The sequence below is a fragment of the Mus musculus genome, chromosome X (assembly GCF_000001635.26).
Source record: "Mus musculus strain C57BL/6J chromosome X, GRCm38.p6 C57BL/6J".
NCBI lineage: Eukaryota > Metazoa > Chordata > Mammalia > Rodentia > Muridae > Mus > Mus musculus.
Genome location: NC_000086.7, coordinates 130,109,753 through 130,136,235, shown reverse-complemented (window position 1 = coordinate 130,136,235; position 26,483 = coordinate 130,109,753). Strand labels below are relative to the sequence as shown.

At 33.5% G+C, this 26,483-nt stretch overlaps 1 protein-coding gene across 3 annotated transcripts in view; it reads right to left on the bottom strand.

Annotated features, from left to right (window-relative positions):
• Diaph2 (diaphanous related formin 2) overlaps window positions 1-26,483 on the bottom strand; it is a 716,167-nt gene that overhangs the window by 329,599 nt on the left and 360,085 nt on the right. The window lies entirely within an intron of this gene.

Here is a 26,483-nt window from a genome sequence, read left to right as displayed (position 1 = left end):
TGTTACTGGAAAAAATAGTGTGACAATGTGTGAAAAGGTATGCTAAAAACAATATAGAAATAAATGGTTGTTATATAATGTATTATATAAATACAAAAGACTATGAAAATATGAGCTCCAGGAATTTTCCACATGGCTTGATACCCTAGTCCCTGCAGAGAAAACAAACTTAGGAGGTAATTCCTGGGTTCAGATAATAATTTGTCAGAATGCTAAAATTCTGCTGGATAAAGAAGCACAGTCCAGTAACTGGATGTAACTTGTAATTAAATGCATGATACCAGTACCCATTCCATCCAACTTGTCAGCATAAGCTTCGCCAGGAAATGAAACAACTTCCCAGCACCAGGAGGCATCCAAGTAGAATGTAATCAGGGGCTTTATTAAATGACACCAATGAGGAGATGACTCAGGCTTAGTGCAAGGGCAATGAAAAGGCCTTAAATTCTTTAGCAGACAAATGTACCTTTAATTTGGTTTAATAAAATAAGAGACAAATCAATAATTAAAAGGTACTTGACAAACTAATTTAACTGCATAATGAGGGTAATCAAAAGCAGCATTTAGGAATATCAAAATGTAGGAAGTGTGAATTTAATGAAAGAAGAAAAAATCGACAAAGCTAAGGTTAATTTAAAAATAGAAATGTGATATTTAGGGAAAATATCAAGCAATTTTCTACTTCATTCATAGCTCTGGATTAGGAATATGAATGGTGAGTTTCGATTTGATGGCTGATGATTTTTCTGCAGTGAACGTTTGATCACCTGTTTTGACTCCTCCGTGCTTTGATTTTCTTAATTGTGTAATAAGACATTAAACTAGGCCACTTGTTTTCAGAGCTCAGGATCCACAGATTTCTACATTATCACATTAGGATAAAGTGCTTGAGAAGAAACTCTCTCTGTCTACCATCATTTCTCACAAAAGAAGGATGTCTTAAAACTATACTCTCAGAGCAGGGGAAAAGTTATCTAAATTTTATGTATTTGTAAGTTTCTTTAGCTCAATATTCTTGTTGTACAAATGTTCCAAGCTACCATTTAATTACAGATCAAGGAAGGCTTTTGAGTAATATTTTAGCCTCAGTGTAGTTTTAGAACATCTGGAGACTTGGCGAATCTTTACCTCTCCAGATCTATGGCTTACATTCTTTTATGGATACTATGTTCTCTAAAATATATGTGCAGAGTATGAACTCATATTAGATTTATTAGGTTTTTTGTTACATGAATTAATATACACCTCTTTTTTTTAAAAAATAATTTCACCACTGAGGGGAAGAACATTAAATTCATTGTTTTCTGCAGTAACTTTCTTCTTTGTTTCATCTTCCTTTTCATTAGAAACGAATATTATATAAATGGTAAGTTGAGAGGCCTAGACCATAGAAGATATCTTAATTCCACACATAGGAATGTAATTTATGTAAAATAATTATGAGCCAAACAGAAATAGAGTTATACTTGAGCATACTTTTGTACTATTGCAGATAAGGTACCTTCCTAATCAATACGCTTTCATGCTGCTTCCTAGTGAAAATGCAAAATACCTCACCAGAACCTACCCTACTCAGGACTTAAAAGCAAAATACGGTATCCAATTGCTGAAGGAGAAAGTGTAACCCATGTGTAATGTTTTTTTTTTTTTTTCTATAGGACATCTAGAACAACAGAGCATAAAATGAGTTAAGGGGAAAAGTGAAAGGACATTTGTAGGCTCAAGACCAAGAGCACTGCTTTCTGCCTTCAGATAATGGAGGTTGGGTGATGAATACACAGTCATTTTACAGAATCCACCTCGCCACTTTCTTGCTCTAGAGCATCACAGGTGTGTAGTCATTGTATGGCTTATCACCATATCATTTTTCTGATATTCTCTCTCTCTCTCTCTCTCTCTCTCTCTCTCTCTCTCTCTCTCTCTCTCTCTCTCTCTTTCTCTCTCTGTGTGTGTATGTTTGTGTGAAAACTTCTTAAACATTATACTTTATTCAAATAAGGAGCAGCTGAGAGAAAAACATCTAAAACTTTATGATCCTTTTTCCATTACATTAGGATTATTTCAATTTCTTGACGAGAAAAAGTATATACCTACTATGCTAATGACCTACACCTCTTTAACTAAAAACTTGCATCACTTATATTATGGGCATTCTGGGGGCAGAAGAAAATACATAGACAGCGATAATGGTGTAGGAATGCCATAAATAAACAGCAAATTTGGTAAAAAGAAGGCGATAACGAAAAAATTACTGGAAACCAAAGAATTAATTTTCGAGTCTGTTTCTGCTACTTGTTTGTAAATAAAAGCACTGAGCTTAAATATCTATGCACATTGCATGCAACGTAACAAGCCACATAAAAGTGCCCAGAGTTTGAGTAGGCAGCCTTTACTGCACACGTGTTGACAATGTCTGCCTCTGCTCTTGCCTTAAGAACCCTTCCATCATCAAAGGTGCCTAGTTAAACATCTCTCTGGGGCCTTGTCCTACAAAGGAAGGTAACTGGCACTGGATGCTAGATTTAAAGGTTACATGTACTCATGATGAATTCCACTACATGTTCATTTTCATTGTATTTTCAGCTAGGCATAGAGAAATGTTTTTAGTTACTTTTTCTTCATCTACTTAAGGTTATTAGCCATTTTAGGCTGTCAATATTTAATGAAGAAAATGACCTTATATGCAGTAATTGAAATAGATATTTCCATTATCATTTATAGTGCTCAATTTCATAGCACATATGCTAAAATAAAACTAGAATGTCAAAGAGAAGACTAACATGTTCTCTATAAAATGATGACAGAAATTGTCGCAGATTTTCACATTATGTATCATATACCAGTAAACTATAATATAAAATATACTTACGATGTTCCAATTAAATTATTTTGTGAAAACATGGTTTTATAATTAATTACCCATGTTTCTGGTATTCATTGGAGATAGACAATGTTTCTTATGGTCTTGTATATCTTACTGGTAGAAAATCTTGAGTCATTCCAGTTATTGATTAACCTAGGGTCCTATGTGGCCTTGTGTTAGCTAGCATTTCATTTGGCATCTGCATTCTAATAGTCAGGATAATGTCTTCAATCTTGACTTGGTTCAAATATCTGAATTATTAGCTAGCCTTTTTAATATTTTCTACATCTTCCAAACTTTATCTGTGCCCTTTCTGCCTCATTCTCAGTTGTCTTGTCATAGTACAGGAAAAAAAATATTGCCAACTCTCTGAATATTAAATGCCTTTGTAAAAACTAAGTCTTTGTCCTGGCACCCTATCCATATGTACTCATATATATACCCATGCAATTCAAAACTGGATTACTAGAAAATGTAAATGATCTTGGAAATCTCAAAGCAAAAAATTGAAATGCAAAACTTATATACACAGAGAATGCTTTCCATGTTGCATGATGAGTCATAAATGTGATTCTATTACCATAATAAAATGGTTTGAAATTATTTTTAAAGTATGCACATATGACTGTAATTAAAATGCTCTGTAGCATTGTAAATCCAAAGTAATTTAGAGAATAACCTTCATTGCTTTTACTGGAAATCTAACATCTGTCTGTTATTAAAGTTATGCAGAGCAAAGAACTCAATTAATTTCATTCCAGTGCTGGTTAAATTGTGTACTCATTATTGAACACTCTGATGTTAAAATCAATTAAAACAGTATAGCAAACTTCCAGTAATTTTCTACAACTCTATGTAATTCCCCTTCCACTTTCATCCACAGAACTATTAGTTAAACAGGAACACAAAATAAAAGTCTAGGAATCTTACTTACACAATTATTTATATTAAGGAGAATAGCCTACTGCTTCTCTTCCTACTGTTGTTCACAATATGCAAGCCCTTCCAATATACACTTAATTTGCTCCCTGGCTATGGCAAAAGGTCTTCAATAACAATGCTGTTATCAAATTTGAAACCTTGATAGTAGTTGTTAGTATTTAATATTTTCCAACTTGATAGGGAAGTTGATGGCCTTGTTTAAACTCCCTCATATTCTAAAATATCATAGGCTCCTAAAACACCTGCTTAGTTTCCTTTTCTTTTGTAAGACTGACACTGCAAATTCTTTTCAACCACATCCAAAATTCAGTCATTGTTTTCTAAGATTTTATATGCAACCTCCATCTATTCCAAGGCCATCTATTCCAAGGGCTTTTTTATGATTACTTTTACTAAGAAAGATATGGAGTTTTGAAAACTAAACTTCTGTATGTGTGAGATTCTCTTAAGACAAACAAACCCAAACTACCATCAAGAAAATGAAGCACTTTTACCTTTGTCTCATTCTTCAATATATCAAAGCGCTTGATGAATTTACAGAATATTGCATGAAAAAAATCAAGAAATAATGGGGACTATGGGAGGATTTTGGATATCCTAATTTAACTGCCAGTTTCATGTGTGCCTGTGCACGTGTGTGTGTGTGTGTGTGTGTGTGTGTGTGTGTGCGCGCGTGTGCGCGCGTGTGAGCGCACACACGTATATTTTTGTCTATTTGTTGTTTTACAGGGGTGTATTACATTTCAAGACAGTAGAACTGAAGCTCTTTAAAGATGTCCACCATAGTCCAGAAATAGAGAAGGATTGCATACCCTTGCTTCCTCCATTTTGTTTCCACTTTTGTTATATAGACAGTCTATTTATAGAAAATATTTATGCCAACACTACAGCATAGGCACTAGGTTTTAAAATATGAAGACATACTACATTGTGTTTCAAAAATAAAAACAGAAAGAGTAAGACCTTTCAGTTGACAACAGAGTCATGGTATTCCTTCCAAGTGACTTAATGAATTAATGAATCCACAATCAATCAATTAATCATAGCCTTCAGAGATTAAATAGGAGAGTAAAAAATAAAAAAAAAAACAAAGAGTAACAAACATGATGGAAAAATAATTAAGGAAAGATTGATAAAGATAAACCTATGTATTGTAAGAAAGTACCTTGGAAACAATGAAAAATAGTGGATGTGAAAATTAAATGCATTGGCACTGTTAGCTAGTTAGATTGGTGACAACACAGGAGGGGTTCTTCTCTGAGTCTTAAGGAGTATTTTTCTTGTTCTTGTTATTTTCAATATATTGTTAACTAAGAGTTATTAATTCTGCTAATGACTCAACACTCAAAGGGATTTGTAGCAGGTAATAGAGGTAAGCTTAAATCAAGTATTAGGGTTTTTTTTTTCCAGAAAATGAAATATATTTCCCTAGGATTTGTTATAATCCAACTTGCCAACAGTTTGTTTTGAAAAATATAAACGAACTGAATTAAAGCTTTTAGCTGACCACAAACCAAACCCAGCATGTGCTTCCAGGGAGACAAGATGACTACTAATGCTGAAATATCAGTCTGCCACAGATTATATAGATGAGGAAATGAGAAATAACAGGAGCACTCACTAATCTGGATGGGAGAGTCACTGAAAAACATTTGAGAAAATTACACAAACATACTGTGAAGATGTACCATGAAAATATGGATAACATACAAAGAGCTTAAAATATTTGGCTAATATGAAGAAGTGTGACATCTCAGAGCCTAGACTGTCCTTAACCTGGAACTGAGAACTTGGAAAGTGACAGTTCTCAATATATGAGGGGTGGCATATTTTTAGTGAAAGGATCTTATGACCATGTAAAGGAAGACTTTCCATGTCATTGTACCATTAGGAAAAGGAGATTAAATCAGATTCCTCTAAGGTGTTCCAACAAACAAGATTCCATGTTTCCATGAAATAAACAGAGATTTAAGTCAAGGTAAATCACTGCTTCAATAATTCCTACCATTTTATATTCTGTTACTTATTCTAAATATAATTTGGATGGTGTGTAATCAAAATTCTAAGCAGTCTAATAAGATAAAATTTGCAATATACTTGTCAATCATAATGATTGCATTCACTAAGACATATGTATATGTATATTTGCATAAATGGTTAGCTAGATTTAGGACTTAAGTTTCTGATATGAGACTAGCTATTTCCTCATGTGAGGTTAAAGAACAAAATACATATCAGTAAATTGAGCTTAACGTTATACTGTATAACCCATTTTCTCACTATGCTGTGATATACATGTAGACATGTATTTGTGATATATATATATATATATATATATATATATATATATATATATCAATAAATGTGAAAGAAAACAAGACAAGAGTGAGGTGACAGCAACCCTATTTGAGATATTACTTGGACTACAGCACTGGCAGACTACTTGCAGGTTTCCAAATCAAGAATTTATACCTGTTTGTCAAAAAAAGGAAAAATATAAAAAAAATAGTAAACAAAAGAAAAAAGAAAAAGACATAAAAATGACAGCTCATGGCATTAGTGACAAAAAATTATCAAAAAAAATTAGAAGCAGCACAATGTCCAACCAGATTCATGGTAATAGGATGCAGTATAACATAGTATAATACTTTTGCTAAGAATGATTTTGTGGTAGCAATTATAAATACTGGTAAATAAAACCTCTAAAAATGGAAATGGTAAGGGTGTAGAGTACTACAAATGAACAGAAACCATTCAGAAATTAATTCTGCATTTGAAAATTACATCTTGTTGCTCATTAGTATTTGAAGGTTAGTATATTCAGTTCTCTATCAGACAGCCTAAAAAATTTAAATACAATCTATTTTCTTTCTTCTCTTTTCTTCTTCATGCAGCACATATTTATCTTAATGAGTATATGGTTTCTTAAATGATAGTTGTAAAACAAAACAGCACCATTTGCATTTCAGAGTAATAAGTAATATCCAGCTTGAATTTTGTCCAGAACAGAAATGGTGCTAAAGAGAATCTGTCTCATGCTGATCAGTTCAACATCTGAAATTACAGCTTTAAAAGTCTGCGAAAAAATGATTTTTTTTTTAAATACGTCTTGGATAAGATGCTGAAATGGAGTTCATGATATAGCTTAATGTTTTAGAGGCAAAAATAAGCAAAGTTAGCTTTTAAAAAGACTGCAGTCCACAGAAATTTGACGTTAACTTCTTCTCACCTGGGACTTGCTTAACTTCCTACAATCAGTTGACAATATTTCCCAGTCTACTGAACCTGTTCAATGTGACCTAAGCCAGGAAGTCCTATTTGAAAGAGGAATTGACCAAAATTCTTCTCTTGGTATTTATTTATCTACTTTTCTTTTCTTAGATTCTTTGATCTAATCTCTTTCAATGCTATGAACCAAATTATAATCTTTACATGAATAGACTAAAAATTAGGTAATTATCAACTCCTGCCTCTAGCATCTACGTAGTATGTAGCTCTAGCTGTACACTGTCTAATCTTCAAGCCAGAGGAGTTAAGAAATAATTTCTAACTTAACACAGCATGTCAGCACAATTCGCTGATACCTCTCTCTATTTTTATATAAAATAAAAGATACAAAAATATAGATGTATAGAAACTGATCCAGGCTAAAAACTGTATTTGATATTCCCTATGTATATCTCATACACACACACACACACACACACACACACACACATATATATCAAGTATTGTTGAATAATAATCCCTATTACCAGCTACAATATTCTACTTTAAGTTCTTCATTCTTGGGCAATTGCAATAAACTAATAATTAGTTCCTCTAGTTTATTTTTTCCTGAATCTATTTTCTTCCTATTTCTCAAATCAATCTTTTTAAAACAACTTCTAATATTCTTTTGATATTTAAAATCTCAGACTTCCACTTAAGCAATGGACATATAATGCTCACACATTAAAGATCTTCAAGGCACATCACTAGATGTGTAGTAGAGACTGAATTAAATCTGTTTTTGTTACATAGTTCGGGAGGCTGAGAAGTTAAGGTCAATGTAGTGATAGTTTACAAATATATATATATATATATATATATATATATATATATATATATATGTATAAAGGATTTTTGTGACTTCCAAGATGGCACCATACTGCTTTGTCTTTCTCAGAGATCACTTTGTCCATGCATGTTACACATCAACTCCTTAGGCAACTGTTATAAGGGCCTGAATCTTATTCATAAACAACCAATGTGAAGACTTATTCACCTCAAAAAGATTCCAATTCTCAATACCAGCATCATACTGCTAGTAAAGTTTCTAGACTGTAATTTCTGGAAGCATTCATGAAATAGTGGTAAAATAAAATTGAAACATATTCTGATCGTGACTTCATGCTTTAAATTATTGTTTTAAATTATGTTTTAAATAATTGCTCAGAAAAGTTGTATGTATAGAAGTTGCTAAATATTAGCAATAATCATTTATGCCAAAATGATATCTACTACCCCAAACATTCTGTGTACTAATATTTAAGAAAGTCCTAAATGTCATGTAGACTTTTAAGCTATGTTAAAATGATCAGTCTGCATTATAGAGAAATACTACATTATTGTCAGAACACTAGATACAGACTTTTAATATCATTGTTCAAGGTTAGATACAGCATCAAGGTTTTCTTATTGCCAACCTAGGACATTATTCACTTTTAAGAAAAATCAATTAACATTTTGACTTTTTGTAAATTTGTTTCATACAGGGTTTTCAGAGCACAAGATACATATGTTTATGAACAAAATTTCAAGGAAAAATATAATATAGCTATTTTTAATGAAGCAGAGAAGAAGAAAAAAGGTGGAAGAAAAAACAGGAAAAGAGAAGAAGGACATACTAACTCACAGGGAGTATAAATTCAGGAACAAGATGTGGGAGAGTGTTTGGTTAGCACTTTGAAATATTAAAAAAAATATTTATTTCCCAAATATTATTCCCTCCCATTCTTCAGAGTTTCTCCATGTATCCACCCTTCCAGGCTCATCCAAGTGGGTGGGGTCAACCATAGGTATTCTCCCACTCTTTATCATGTCTCTGAAACCTTGGGTGCATCCTCTCTTGCTGAGGCTAGAAAGATCAGCCCTTTTGGGAAACAGGATCCATATTCAGGCATCAGCTTCAGAGAGCCTCTGCTCCAGTTGTTGAGGGACTTGCATGGAGACAGAGCTGCACATCTGCTACAAAAACTAAAAAAGTTTAAACCTCCAAACTCCAACAACTTGGAAAAGTCTAGAGCCAATTGGATAAAACACTATCCTATCTGCCAAACTAGGTTCTTATCCTTCCCACACCATTTTCTCGTTGGAAATATTTGAAAAAATATTGAATTGGTAGAAGACAAATATTCCTATTGGTAAAAAAAATGGTAGGAATTAATGTAAAATGTTACGGTAATTCCAGCACGAATCGTATCAGATCTAAGACTGCAATACAGGGCTCTCCTTGAAGAAAGGAGATTCAAGGGTATTATAAACAGTGGCACTGGGGAAATAGTGTCCAGCAAAGAATAGATAAAACCAAAATCACCAAATCAGTTTTATTTATGCAAACTCGATCGCCTTTTTTGTTTTAAAGAAACTGATACCCAGAGGCATTTGCTAGTATAATATATGTATAAAAGTGGGGAGAAAGGAGGCTTGAAAGCAAAAGCTTTAATATAAAGGGGAGTCCATAATGAGGAAACAGTAAGCAATTTGGTCATCATGGCTCAGAGATATGTAGGACTCGATCGCTTAGCTGTTTTCTTAAAAATGGTGTATTCAAAGATTTAAAAAAAGGTTCATTCTTGATACTAAATGATAGGAGTATGGAGAGAAAGGAGGTCGCATGCTCATGCTACTCTCTAATGCAGATGTCCTAACTTTATACTGTGCTTCTTCATTTTTATTGTTCAAGCAGGTAAGAGAACAGAATAACATACAGAAAGTTCTAAGCACTCCAACTGATGACCTGTGAATAGGCCTGTGAATAATAACTGGACCAAACTGTTCTGTAAAGGAGACAACAATTCACAAATAAACACCAGAGAAGATATGCTGTCACTTAAATTTACATAGTCATCAGTATACCTGCAAAGTAACTGATTTCACACATTTTTTTCCTCTGTAAAAATATTTTTAGTTTGGCTGGCACTAATCTTTGCAGGCTTGTCAAGTGTTTAAAATGAATTTACCAGAGAAAGTAGCATCTGGCAAAACTAATCATAGGTAGTTGTCAGATACTTTACTGAATATCATCAGTAGAAATGGCCAAAGGAAGGGAGTTTTAAAAAGGCAGCAAATTCAACAGAAGTAATACTTTAATATAAATTTAGTAATTAATCTCCATGAAGGCAGACATAAGTGTTACAAATAACACAATTTCCCATTAAGATCTAGCACACATTTCCATCTTGCTTCTATCAAAATCAAGAAGGGATTATATTCAGCAGAGAATAGAATAGTGCAGTTCGGTGAAAAAAAATCAGCTGGTCATGAATTTTTTAAAAAGAGAGTTGAGAGGATTTTAAAAATATTTTTCTTCCTTTTATTTAACTGGACAAATGGCACATTATATTTTACATTTTGTATAATGTCAGGAAGTACAGAACTATGACACCACCTATTGTGATACTATTTAAATGATGATGTGAAATGTCAAGTTTATTATGTACTGGAGGAACAGCACCTGGAATTCAGTGATTATGAAAATGCAAATGTCACTTTCTTCAGTAATTTTGTCTAAGGTCATAAAACCCTATACGGTATTTGTTACATCATTTTGTTAATCTATTGAAAATAGGTCCATAAAGGAGTGTATGTGTCTTAAGTATTAAAAGGATATGGGCATTAACAATACTCTCATCCAGTGCCAAAACAGGCTATTCTGGTGGCTGGATATCTTTAGAAAACTCAAGACTAGCACCTCTTTTTATGCTTCTCAATCTTTGTTCACTTCAAGTTGACTATGTTCTTTTCTTTCCTTTATCCTTTACAAAAATGCATGGCAAAAAGCAGGCTTATCAAATGTTTCTATCATAGTCCTTGCTAAGCTAGGATTTAACCCTAAGAAGTTACCAACAAATGTCAGGGGCAACTCCTTCAAGTACTTCACCTTTGTAAATATTTTAACGTGGCTGCTCTGGTTTAGAACTTAGAATACAGGAAAAGTTAAAAAAAAAAAGAAAAAAACAATTGAAGTAACACAGTAGAGTATCACTATATTGTATTTTTATTAACAGTTCTTTTTACATGCAAACTTGTAATAATATAACACCACGATTTGGATTTCTGAAGCATCTCCCAGCACTATATTACTTAAATGTTTCATGGGAAAATAGGTTTGGAGGCATAAAGCAATCATACTAGTTTGAAGTACTTCTTTTCCATTAATATCTCTGACAGCTAAAATGTATTCTCCCAGCTTTTCACATCACTACATTCTAAAACACCTCTAGAACCTCTCTTCATCAAATTCAAGGTAACATACTTCGAAGATGACACAAGTATAATTTCTCTAACTTTTCTCTCAGTATCCTAAAATATTATTTCAAAATGTAGCATTCTTGTTGTGGCAATTATTCAACTTCAACTTTTATACCTTGGAAAGTTAAAAGATAGGTCTCTGAGTACCTGTGAAACTTTACATAAGCTATGTTACCTTATCAAGTTTAAGATTCTTCATTTCTAAAACTATACTTTACATCAAATGGTTTGTGTGAAGTACAAAATAGATCAAACACATGAAAACAAACTCATCAGCTGCTAAATTCTTGATGAATGTAGCATCAATTTATTACTTGGCACTATTATTTTACTTATTATTCTATTTATCTCCTATTCTCACTTTAAATATATATACAGCTATATATCCACATGTGATATCACTTTTCTTAAGAAAGACAGATACATATTATAATAATTTTACAGGGAAAATTAAATCCCCACGTAGCTGTAGCTATGTTCAAGCACATACTTTGGTGGTCTCTAGGAATAGACAAAATAAAAGTTCAATAGAAGATCTTCTACTTCCATTTGTTGTAATCAGGATAACCTACTTCAAGAAAATGGCAATCTACCTGATTAGATTTAGCTTTGTGACATATTTGAAAAAATAGACAGGTAAAGAAAACAGACAGGAATATAAAGGTATATTCAGTGACTAATGAGCAGAATGACATTCAGTTCATCTGTAGAAAACAGAGATTAATTGTCTTAAGAGACATTTCTAAACCCATGAACGTGATTTCAGATTAATGTCTTTGAATTTTGACTGTTCAATAGCAACATGATTAGTTATATGCAAAATGGAAAAGAGCCACATATGATTTGTGTTCACTCGTTTCAGCTCTTTCTCAAGTAAAATAATATCTCTTAAATGTTTTATTTTTACTGTGATTTTTCAAGTAGTGCAGCTTTCCGGTGGAGAAAGGCTAGGCATTACTTTTTGATGATTCAGTGACTACAAGGTTTGGAAGGGAAGGTGCTAGGTGGAGATGTTTCTTCAAGCAATGATGATCTCCAACATACTTGCCCTTTTACAAATCTAAACGGAAAGAATAGTTCTGATTGTCACTTCTGTTCCTAAGCAACAGCAACAAAAGGTAAAATGTCATTTACACTGGTCTGTTTACTGAAAATAACAAAAGAAGCTTCAAGGAAAAAAGATTTTCTTGATTGACTCATTACTTTACATGAGATAATAAAGTACAGTTAAAGCCAGAATTAACATGAACTCTGATCAACAAAAGAGAAAATACTTACATTATACTTACATTTTAAAAAAGTATCAAATTTTCTACAAGTTGCTTTTTTCTTAATTTGAAAACTACAATTGGAGCTTATATTTAGTAAACTAATAGTCAAGTATTGATATATCACAGAAACTAAATTTTCCTAACTAAAACAACCATCTGTAATTATATGCATAAATAAATGTGTGTGTGTGTTTATATGTGTTAGTGTCTGTGACAAGTCATTGTGACATGAACAGACTAAAAAAAAAAAACAAACAAACAAAAGCTAAAAAACAAAGAAAAGTCTTTTCATTTTACAAGGAAAAAGAAATCTCTTGGGAAAGAATGTTTCCTTTGAAATATGTAGAAAGAAGGGAATATTCACATTTAGCTGGGGCTTCTGTTGCTAGTCTTGAAGTTTTTGTATCTTTTTAGCTCAAACCATGCTGCTCAGTATCTTCTTTCTCTGTAATTCTATCATTTTCTACTCTTCAGGTCCTAGAGTATACTGAATAGTTTCTGCCTTTCAACACTTCCCTTGTGATTTCCACTTCCTGAAAAATCGGCCATGTCATATCCTCAGACAATATCTATAGATCACCTTCAAACTAACAAAGGAACACTAGCCATATATCTCATAGCACTTATTCCAATTCATGAGTATATGAATATGAATATACTCATTTCCTCCCTGAGCTAATTAGATGATGAGGACAGGAGCTATATATAACTGTAATGTCCACCGCCATAGTCCCAACTGTTAATGTTTAAGGAGGTACCCTTCTTAAGTTGTCTGTAAAGGGCTACCTACAACTAGAAGACCAAGATTGTGAGCAACCTCTAAGCTTCTACAAAGTTTTATCAACATCTTCTTCTAAATTAAGCAAACCAAAGTAACCAAGTTAAATTAAATCCTTCAAATTCTTTGACAGTATGTGATAAGTTAAACTTTCATGGACTCACAGTAGGTGTATTGATCAGCCAGGAAGACTACAAATGTTAACATAGACAAGTCTTTGCTCCTTTGCCTGGGGTGGGAAGGGTGCTGAAATCAGATTGTGAGTCCATCTGTAATCCGGATTTAAGATCAAAGAAAGCATGTTCTTATAACATTTGCTAATTTAAAGCATCTTTGTTCTAAGTAAAGAAATTGGTTGATTTTATGATAAAAATGTTAAACTGATGAGAAACTGATTATCTATCCATTTTGACAACTGGAGTAGCAGTTGGGTGTTGTGGTGGCCACCTGAAGACTTAGCACTTGGGAGGCTGCGGCAGCAAAGACATAAGTTCAACGCAAGCCTGGGAAATGTAGAATATTCGAGGCCAGTTAGGATCACATAATAGGAATGTATATCAAAATAAAACAAAACCCAACAGCAACAAATACATAAACAACGAAGCTAACCAAACAGACAAAAACTTAACAACTACAATAACAACAACAACCACCTTAGTAGACAGTGCACCTGTTCTAATGGATAATTCCAAACTGCCAGTTTATTCCATTCTCACGACATTTACTAAACTTCGGGTCAAATTAATTATATATATTGGCCATAGTTCTGATTCCTTCTGAGTGGCTCTCTGAAGCCGTTAACTCATCTACTAGCAGAAAGTATTTTTTGCTCATGGCTTCTACAGTAAGTTCTCAGTATCTTGACTAGAAGAACTGAAGAAAAGTTTTGGCTAATTTTGTTAATCAGTTGCAGTGACTCAGTTAACATTTCTCAGATAGTTTCTATAATGAAAGAACCATAATCCATTATCCATTTATAAAATATACTATAAAGGTAGCATATGCAAATTTGAATGTTTACTACATATTTGATCACATTCATGGACACCATTGAACCACAGTTTCTAAATTGGTATGCCAATCTTTAGCCCAGGGTGACTTCTAGAGTTGAGTTATGAACCCCAACAGAAATAGTGGATTTGTAATGGGACTGGCAATTCTAACTATAGCTGCATGAACAACACTGACTATAATAAAATCCTTGCTTAGATATAACTCACACAAAAAGTAAAAGCCAGAGGCTGTGAACAGCTCAGTACATTTAAACCATTTTTCAACCTATTTGAAACACACACTTCTGTATTTCTTTCAAAGCACTACCTGGGGTTTTTCAAAATTCTGTTTTGTTTGACAAAAAAAATCTGAATATATGAATATGTCATATGCCTCCCTGAGAAACATTTCAACCTTTATCTTCATTTAATAAGAGCACCAGTGAAACTTTCACGAAATAAATGTTAGTCTTGCCTGGCCTTGCTTTTCATTTCAATGTCCCTGGGAATAGACATGGTCAGTGAATCTGCAGAAGTAATAATGTTCCCTGAAGATTCTGATTTTCAAAAGCTGTTAAAGTGCCACTGTATTTGAAAAGTCAGTGTAAAACTAAAAAGGATAACACTGTTTCACAACCATCTAATTAGCAATTTGTTTTTCTCTTTAATGTAAAAGGAGTAGGTGTTCTTTTCTTTCATGAAAATAATATAAAATAAAAAAGACTTTGTAAAACACATACTTTACATAGGAAGATAAAGCAAAATCAATAACTGTAACTGCTATGATGTATTTGTTTGTTTATGTATTTAATGACGCTAAGGATCACACCTCTGGCTACAGACAATTTAGGTAAGCCTTCTGTTACTGAGCTAAGTTACAACACTCCTCCTCCTCCTCCTCCTTCTCCTCTTCCTCCTCTTCCTCCTCCTCTTCTCCTCCTCCTCCTCTCCTCCTCCTCTTCTCCTCCTCCTCCTACCCTCGTCCTCCTCCTCCTCCTACTCCTACTCCTCCTCCTCCTCCTCCTCCTCCTCCTCCTCCTCCTCCTAATGTTCCTCCCTAGACAGGGTTTCTCTGTATAGCCCTGGCTGTCCTGGCCTGGAACTCACTTTGTAAACCAGGCTGGCCTCAAACTCAGAAATCTGCCTGCCTCTGCCTCCCCTCCCACCCCCCAAAGTGCTGGGATTATTAAAGGCTTGCGCCACCACCACCCAGCTTCCAACCCTATTCTTAACTTTATAGCTAAGGGATGCTGTGCTCAGCTATCTATAGCCAAACACACTGGACATTTTATTAGTTGTCAGTGACAATGATGGAGAAATAATTATTAGCCTATGAATGTAATGGCTGTTCTTGACTGTAGTTACCCACTTTAAGTTCAGTTTTCACAAACAGATTAAAAGAGAAACAATTGAACTCATATTAACTGTTATCTGTATAGTTCAGTAATTATGACAGACTAAGCTCTTTTTGCTTCCTCTTAGTTCAGATGTCTTCTTATAATTTAACAATAATAATTTAAACCCAAATATTATCTTAAATCATCTTCCAAATTACTTTGTTTTGCATCTACACTTTCAATTTAAAAAAGAAAAATACAGTAGAAGGCCAGAGTCAGGCAAGAGAATGAAGATCATTAACTGACAATAATTCTTTGGGAAGCAAAAACTATTAATTACAGATATATTTCTTTTCATGTGTATGACAGATCTTTCTTCATAGAAGATTTTGTCCACAGAGAAGTTGTTTTACCTTGATTAGGCACTGCAGAAGAATTTGCACTTTCCAAAATATTTGCTCTTCATTATCATTCAAAAACACATGATAGATGAGTGTATATTTCTACATGCTATATCAATTAAAAGTAAATCTTAGAAAAAGACTTTTTTGGGGAAAACAAGAGATGCAATGTTAAATACACAAACGTTTAATTGTTTGACCTTGCAAAGCAGTTAAGTTTTCAGACTTAGTCCAGGAAAATGAGCCATTGTACTAATTGATAGCAGGCACTCAGAGGACTCAGCTTTAGTATTTCATGGTCTATGAACATGTGCTATTATACTTTGTTCTTTGAATTTATCCAAAAGCACTCTAAGGTTATATGAATATCTGTAGCCCTGGAACCATAGTTTCTCTTCCTATGGCTGTGATAAAACACCCTGTGGAAAGCAGGTTAAGGAAAAGGGGTTTATTCGGACTGACAGTTTATAGTCCAGAGCATCATGGTAGGGAAATCAAGGGATCAGCTCAGCCAGCCATATCACTCACATCATGCCCATGATCGGAAAGCAGAGACATGTACTCATTTTGTTACTTAGTTCTCTTTCCTGACTTAACTAATCTAGTATCCTAGCAGGGAAACTATCATCTAGAGCAGTGGTTCTCAACCCATGAGACATGACACCTTTGGGGGTAGTCACATATCAGAGATCTTGTATATCATATATTTCCATTATGATTCATAACAGTAGAAAGATTACAGTTATAAAGTAGCAACAAAATAATTTCATAGCTGGGTAACCACATATGAAGAGCGGCACTAAAGGGTTGTAACACTAGGAAGTTTGAGAACCGTTAGTCTAGAGTGTGTGTTTTCCCACCTCAATTAAGACCCATGTCCTGAGATAGGGCCAATCCCTGGTACTTCTTGAAGGGCCAAGAACCATAGGCTGGATAGCCCAGAGACACAGAATAGATCCAAATATGAACCTAAAAAAGTCAAGGCAATGATTCCTAGTGATATTCTGCTACACTCATAGATTGGTTTTTAGACCACTGTTTTCTTTATACAGCAACTAATGAAATCAGATGCAGAGACCCAGCGCAAAACATTAGATAGAGCTCATTGAATCCTTCAGGAAAAAGGAAAGAAAGGATTGACTGAGCCAGAGAAGTCAAGGACAGTACAATAAATAATGTAGAATTAACTAATCTGGTATCATAGGGGTTTGAGGACACAAAACTGCCAAGGAGGCAGAATACATGGGAATGATCTAGACCCTCTGCACTTGTGTGGTTTGGTGTTCTTGTGGGACCCTAATAGTGGGGACAGGGACTGTTTAAGACTTTATTGCCTGCCTTTGGGACCCTTTCTTCCTACTGGGATGCCTCATCTAGCTTTAGTAGAAGAGAAGGTACCAAGTCTTGAGGGAACTTGATATGCCACTGCTGGTTAATATTCATGGGAGGACTGCCTTTTTCAAAAGAGACACAGAGGAGGAGTGGATGGGATTCAGGGAGAGGAGAGGTATTGGAATAGGGGGTATTGGAAGGAGAAGATGAGGGGGGACGTCAGTTGGGATGCAAAATAAAGAAATAAATAGGGGTAAATAAGTAAGTAAAATCCATCCCATAATCAGCCTCCAAACGGTGACACCATTGCATACACCAGGAAGATTTTGCTAGAAGGACCCTGATATAGCTGTCTCTTGTGAGGTTATGCCGGGGCCTAGCAAACACAGAAGTGGATGATCACAGTCAGATATTGGATGGAACACAGGGCCCCCAATGGAGGAGCTAGAAAAAGTACCCAAGGAGCTAAAGGGGTCTGCAACCTTATAGGTGGAACAACAATATGAACTAACCAGTACCCCCGGAGCTCCTGTCTCTAGCTGCATATGTAGCAGAAGATGGCCTAGTCGGCCATCAGTGGAAAGAGAGGCCCATTGTTCTTGCAAACTTTATATGCCTCAGTACAGGGGAACACCAGGGCCAAGAAGTGGGAGTGGGTGGGTAGGGGAGTGTGTGGGGGGGGGTGGGGGGGAGGGTCTGGGAGACTTTTGTGATAGCATTTGAAATGTAAATGAAGAAAATATCTAATTGAAAAAATAAATTAAAAAAATAAGTAAGTAAAATAAGGCCAATCCCCTAGAGGCATTTCTGAGGCCAAATTCCCAGTGAGTCTCGTTTTTGTCAAGTAGATAAGTAAAAATAACCCTCCTGCCTGGGTATAAGTATTCTCTCTGAACAGTGTTTAGCTAATATGAATTGTAATGGTGGGGCACAATAATGGATGAAACTTTACTTTAAAGCATATAACTAGTTCCAATAAATACTTACAAAGTGAAAACTGACATATTTGAAGGAGATATACATAAACACAATTAAAAAACTCCAGGTCTCAATACAAGCATTGTCAAATAAACATGTTTCATTACGGATAACACTCTTCAAGAAGGTGGACCAAAGAACTGTTTATGTTTTATTATTTGCAAAGCATAATAGAGTATATGATTATTAATATACGGTGAAGGAAAAAAATCGATAGAATAAAGCCCTAAATTTTATGGACCTAACTAAAAAAATACTTGGTTTAGTTTCATATTTTATATGTAGGAGTACTTGCTGACATGTATGTATGCATGTATAATAGGTGTATATGATGTCCTTGGTGTTCAGAGGACAGTGTTACATACCTTGGAACTGAAGTTATGGATGATTGCAATAGGAACTGAAGATTTGTCCTTTGAAAGAACAACAAGTGCTCTTAAGCACTGAGCCTGGCATCTAGACTTTGATATAACTTTTATGCAGTTAAAAGTTGTGTGTGTATGTGTCAGTATCTCTGTGTGTATGTGTGTTAAAATTACATAATATTGAGAAATATATGTACATTTATAAAAACATTCCAATTAAATATATTGAATAAAACCACTAACTCTTATTTTATATTAAATTTATAAAAATATTTATTGCTTTACTAATTTTGTTAATATTATTTTCAGAACTGTATAGTAAAATCATTAGAAAGTTTATAAAAACTTAGCTAAAATTTATTGTGCAATTTTGAGGCTGATGACATTTTTAGACACATCTTCTTTTCTATATAACACATAGATCACATTAAGTTCTAAGATAGATATTAGTGATTATTACTGTCAATTTTAGGCATCAGGTAATTCACAATTAAGTGAAACAACAGTAGTTAAGAAAAATATTACCTTTAATTTTCTGATGAGGATGTAATCAGTAGCCACTCCTTTAAAATATATACTATAAAAGAATATAGTTTTTAATCATTTTATTTCTTATTTTATATTTTAATCTATATTTTATATGCCCCTTAAAATTTTCTTGTCAATTATGTAAAGTATCATGTTATTTTCTTTGTTTTTTTCATTTCTTCTTTATTTCTTCCATAATTCACACATGTTAAAACATAGATACTAGAACATTATGAGGTATTGGGACTTTTGATTGCAGACCAAGGATTCTTCTATTAAAGATTAGAGATTTCATTCAAAATAACATGAATTTTGGGTCTGGAGAGATGGCTCAGGGTTTAAGAGAGCTTACTGCTCTTGCTAAGGACGTGGGGTTAGTTCACAGTTTAGGTAACAATCATATCAGATGATTCACAAACGACCAGTGGAATCTGATGCACTCTAGTCTCTATGGGAATCTGCATGGTGTACAACTCATTCATAGATGCACATGTATATTTGTGTTTGTGTGTGTGTATGTGTGTGTGTATGTGTATGTGTATGTGAGTGTACAAATAAGACATAAATCTTAAGAAAAATATATATTTGGAATATTACTTCCAGAAAAAGGACTCAAATGCAAAGAATATGAGAATGTGTAAAGAAAATAAAATTTAATGGAACCATACAATATTTTAGAAATATTTAGGACGTTAAGAGCTAATTTGATCTTTACATTTATTTATTAAGTATTATTTATTATAGGCAGACATGTCGACCACTGAGATAAAACCCCAGTAATTATTCTTCAAGTTTTAAAATGATTCTGCACAAATGTAACTAAAACCTGTTCAAAAACAAACTGAAATTAATATGCACATACAAGTTTAACTAATTAAGTTATTATATATGTATAACACCTTTTTCTTAAGGCATTTCCACATTGAATTTCATAATCACTACAGGGAATACACACTACAATCTGTATTTTACAACTTTGAAAATGTGTACGAATGAAAAAACATGCACTGAGAAGTTAAGTTGACAAACTATGATCAAACATATAGCTTGATGACAAAGTTCAAACAGGAATTTATATATGTCAAATGTCTTATTCCTGGACACAGCATTTTAGCAGGTTTCTTTTACATATGACTATACCAGCACTATCTGTTACATAGTGATCAGCTTTCAAAAGAGTACTGAGGTTTCACATAACTACTCTCAATGAGTCGGCAAATCAAATTGACATGTCCTACTAAGGGATTAGATTCATATAAAATTTGCAAACCAAGAGTTTATATTAGGTGTTTACTATGAATATCTCATCAACTTACACAACCCAACATTTAAGAGGAAATCAAAGCAACAGCAATTTTTTTAAATGATTTAATCCTTGTGTTATAGCTAATTTAAAATGTGTCAAAAGTAGAGAATGTAAGCAACTTTCTGAATAACTCTGCTGTGGTTCTGGTACTTACTTGAAATAGTTATCCCTCCATGTCCTTGTGATTAGCCTATCATTACATATAACACATTAGAGCACCAAATGACTAAGGTCATGCAATGAAATCATAGCAATGATATCCAAGATGATAACTAAATTTTAGCTATTTTCCATAGTGGTACACATAATAGTCAAAGAGGACCACAGTGTATCTTGTTTTCTGATATGACTCCTGTGGCAGGAATGGCTGGTATTTCTACATTTCTGTTCTTACTTCTGTGCCTACTCTCCCCACCCACACTGACAATATGACTTAATATCAATTGTTTAATCTGTTGCATGAAATATGTTCCAATATTTTGTGTTTGCTTAAGGGCCAACTAAGTGAGGATAACTGATGCATGAGTAGCTGACTTTTAAGAAAGTACTTGGAATTCAAAAATGAGATTAAAATGACCATTGGTAATCAACATCCTATTTTCAGACACTGAAGACACAATTATTGTAAAAAAAAAAAAAAGATGACAGCAGCAAAAGTTTCTTTGTAGGAATTTTAATTCACCGTGAGATAGGCATATTAAAATTCATCAGACAACATCATATTGATAACAGTTGGAGTAAAGACCTCCTTGATCTTTACTTGTATAGAATGTGGTTGATGGATCTTGTTCTTTTACTAAGTAAAGAAAGCCTAAACATCACTTTCAGATTAAAAGTTGCTTTGATAAAATCCTTAAGTGACATATAACTTGCTGAAGAGCATCAATTATTTACAATAATGTCAGATGAACTTTGAAAACAATTGCCTACTCATATTTATGCAACACATGCGATGTTTTTATGAAGCATGCCTAAAAATAAAAAGGATTCTTTGAATTAAAATGTAGTCTATGCCTTGATGTATTCAGCCATGATGTATTTTAAAGTCATGAATTATAATTTTACATACATTATTGTATGTAAATTTCAGCCATTTTACATACATTATTGTATGTAAAATTCAGCCATGATGTATTTTAAAGTCATGAATTATAATTTTACATACATTATTGAAGTTTAATTTACATCAGAACACGTATGTATGTATGTGACCTGGTTAATGAATTTCCATAAAATGTATACGTGCACAATGTCTAGATCAGTAAGCCAACCATGACCAGTATTGCCGGAAGCCCAGTCACAAACTTACCCCTAGCATAACTAATACAATGATAACTTTATCTTAGATACTTTATGAGAATATTTGTGAAAAACTTTTCTATTAACGCCTCAAATATCTGCAGACATGTCTTAAGAAATGTGAGTAACTTTAAAGACCTACAATGGGTTTAGAAGTAATCAACAGGGTAGGAAATATTCTTAAGCCACAGTGTTTTATATTGATTTGCTTTGCTTTCTCTATGGTGAATATGGTGAATACCAACTATCTATAATGTCTTATTTTGATAAATACATAATGCATTAAAATATCAATTGTGTAATTTTAAAAAAATGTTATTGAGGACATAGATATATCCATATTGCTGTGTGAATTAAGACCAAGAATAATCAGGAATTAATAATTAATATGAGCTTCTAAGTTATCAGTCTAGACAGTACACAATTTCATACAAATCCAAATGTGGAATGTGTGCTATTATCAATAAAATTCAAATGCTGCTAATGACACCAATAAAAAAAAAAAAGGCAAATTCTGTGAAATTTGAGCAAGACAACCTGTAGACAATTACAAAGAGGAAAAGGCATTTAGAATTATATTAGGCTGTTTAGTTGCTCAGCATTTACTTTCTGTATATTTTCTAATATCTCTATGTACATCTCAATTATGAAAATATGGCTGAAATTTGAATAGATTTCCATAGAGCTGTGAGAACATGGTCAAGTACTGTATCATTAGGAGGCCTAGTTTCTTCCAGTATAAAATGATGGCGCTGTACTCGATGGTACTCTGCTGCTTTTAGCAGGGACTAGGTGATCCCTAAAGCTTCTACTGGCTCGAAAGTCCCTGATTTTTTTTAATTGTCAGGGTACTGCATCTTTTATTTGTTAATAATATTCCTTTATATCATGGAGGGTTTGGGGGCTGGAGAATCATACTATTTTCACTGTGACTATGTCACATTCTTGATCCATGCTTTATTCCATACAACATTTATACTCTCATATTTAACTTTTCCTACTTGCTGTTTCTTAAAATGTCGTTTCCTTTTTACCTTCAACTTTTATTCTCTACTCTAATTTATGTTTTTAATTTTTAGAATTTTCAAAAAGGATTTCTTTAGTGTGAAGTTTCCCCACTATTAATCCTGAAAGGATTCAAGAGTAAGTAAATAAGTTATTTAACATCACAACATGTAAACAATACATATCGAAATGCAGAGCTGACTGAAAAATATATAATTTAATATATATGAATTGTTCATAGAAAACATAATTAGTTTTTATCTTGTAAGATGGCATGGATTTAACTGAAGTGAAACCCATTTTGGATTTATGTAAAAATCTTAGGATTAATAGTGCCTTCAAATACATTAATATAGTATCCTGTATTGAACAGAATAGTTTTAATTAAACTTTACTAACCCTTTTGGTTTAATCCCTGGAGCTAACCTATAAAACAGTAAAGGTTTTAAATCAAACTATAAAAATTCTCAGAGCTCAAAATTAAAGTGATAGTTATGGAGAATAGAGTAGATAAAGAATTCACCAAATGCATCTAGTAAATTATTAATACTTCAAACACACACATATACATATATACACATACATACATACACACACACACACACACACACACACACACACACACACACACACACACACACACAAATATTTTCACATGTCTTAGTTTGGGTTTCTATTGCTGTGTTAAAACACCAAAACCAAAATAATCTTCTAGTCCATCACTAAGCGAAATGAGGGCTGAAGCTCAAGGCAAGACGAGTAAGTAGCATTCCTGCATCCAGAATCTTGCCTTGAGTTTCAACTGTTATAGCACTCAAGAGCACCAGACCAGAGATGGCACCACTCACAATCAGCAGGACTGTCTCCCACCAATAATCAACCAAGAAAATCCACAACAGTTTTTCCACAGGCAATCTACTGGGAGGCATTTTCTCAGTTTAAGTTTTCTCCCTGAAGTCTGGCTTTTGTCAAGATCACATATAACTTGCTAATGCATAACGCACATATAACAATTAAAAATAATAATTAGAAAAAAAGTGATTGTGTTTTATAAAGGATTCTTTTTGATTGTTTGAAGATATCAAAATTTGTATAGCCACAATATTTTCTTTCTTTGAACATGCTGGTATGTCACTAAGTAATGAAAGTATCTGCAGGCCTAAAGTTTCCCCCAGAATAAAATAAGTCAAACACTATTATTTATTAATTTCATTGGTAATAAGTAAGGGTGTATAATAATATTTGCTTCTGAACTTGAGATTTATAAGAATTCCTGTTCAGAAGAAACTAGTGTATTTTCTCACTCAACTTGCTTGCCTCTGCTGTCCCAGCAATAATAGCTAACGAAATAACTAAACAAATTCAAATAAAAACAAAACCACTTTGGAAATCTCCAGGCAATGCTTCATAAACTTCTCTCACAAAAGTACCCCTAATGGAACCGAAGATTGAACACGCACCCCTAGGGATCTGCTGCAAGTGTGAAATTTCTTTGAAGTCATCAGTTTTATTTTAAAAATTCATATGGTTTTTGCATTCTACTCTGTAATATATATCTGTTTTAATGTAAAAATGATGTGTTTCTTCAATATCTTTGAGTTACAGAGCTTTAGGAAAATATGCTAAGTTGATACCAAAGGCATGTGTCTCTAAGAAGTGCATAATTATAAGATGATCTTTGTGAAGTATAAAGACAATTATACAAATAAAGTTCTCCCTAAATTCTACATAATTCTTTGTTTATCATTGAGCTTAAGGTGATGGCACTCCCCCACATTATCAGTAATTTTGAGGTCTATGTTTTTAGTATTGGAAGAGAATATCTGTTGTTGCCATAATGGGCAGAAAACATCCATTTCTCATAACCTACATACAGGAATTCTAATAATCACAAAGACACAATTGTTCATTATATGTGCAATATAATACATTCATTAACTTGCTATTGTGGTTTTCCTGTACCTCAAATTTTTAAAAAGCTCTTTTTTTTTGAGGTAGGGTAACAATTCACAAGGAGCAGATTCATTTTCAAAAGCAAACTAATTATATATAGTGTTGATCTATCTTTTTTATTTGCACTGGGGTAATGTGAATATTATACATATAGTAGTTTATACACAATAATGAAGGTGACAAAATTTGAATCAAATAACTCTTAAATTTATATTAAGAAAGCAAAGACAAATTAGACTCAAATATTAAGGAAAAACATTTAACTATAAATAAGACATAAATAGCTTGACCTTTCACTATTGCTTTTCTTCCTGTAGAGGCTAAACTTCAAAGTCTTTTCTCCAGAGCCTTTGGTAAAAAGAAGTTAGAAAGAAAGGAAATGGATTTTGAACAGTGTTTTGACAAATGATAGTCAGTTGTCTTAGAGGACAAGGCAGGTGAGATTTTCAGGCAGGGGATGCGGCAGGAAATTGTACACACAGACAGGATTATTATAAAGGAATAAAAATGGCTCAAGAGAATATATGTCTGGGTACACTGAAATGAGAACTAGGAGGAAATGAAAGTGGCTTCAAGCAGGCAGGGTGTGCTTAAGAAGTTTTTGAGTAGAGAACTCTTTGAATTTCACAGGAAAGAAAAAGAGCCAGTCAAAAACAAGTGGAGAGTGGGGATTGCTGCAGTACAAACATTGAGATAGGAAAAGGGTATTTGGCAACAGCCCTGTGACTACACTGGCTGGATCAATATACAAAGCAAGCAATCAAAACACAATGGATACATTTGGCTGTTGAAATAGACAGTGAGAAAGAAGGTTGTGATACAGTTAGAAAACAAAATATGAAGGTATTTATCAAAAAGCCCAGACATATAAAAGAAACAAGGCTGAGTAGAATACATACTTAGCTGAACCATGAAGAACTATAAGATATACAAGATAATTCTCATCAAATCTAACAATCAAACCAATGCAAAGTTCATAGTGGTGTGTCAATTGTTAACACTATGAAAATCTTCATTTCTAACAACAGTAGTATAACAACAGTGTACTTACTACGTGGCAAGTATTTTCCTGTATGCTTTGTATATGCTAACTTACTTATTTAATCTTACTTTTGTCATTTTCTAGGATATCTAAATTACTAGCTCAATATTCTGAAGCTAGTAAGTAATACCATTATAATTTCCTTTAATCCCCACAGTTACAGAATATAATCACAACAGTAAATATTAATCTTTTCTAAAAGAGAAAATAAAGTTTGCACCCATATAATATCAACCACGGAAAAATATTTTCTTGATCTATCTTTCTTTAACTTTTTAATCACTTATGAAGTGTGGACAATATTGACAGGGAGATTTACCCTGCCTGGAAATCTTACAAGCATTCTGTCTCACCTCTGTCTTAATTCCTTAATACAGTATAAAGTGATGTGAGACCTGAGTCTGCCTTGGATATTTCTGATATGCATACGCTACTCCCACAGCCTCATCATTAAATATTCCTTTCAACTGTCCTAAATGATCCTGCTAGTTTATCTTGCAGCTATTGAGCTGTCTCTGGAAAGGAAACTGTTTACCATGTTAGGAAATCTTCATCCTCATATACTACCCAACCCAT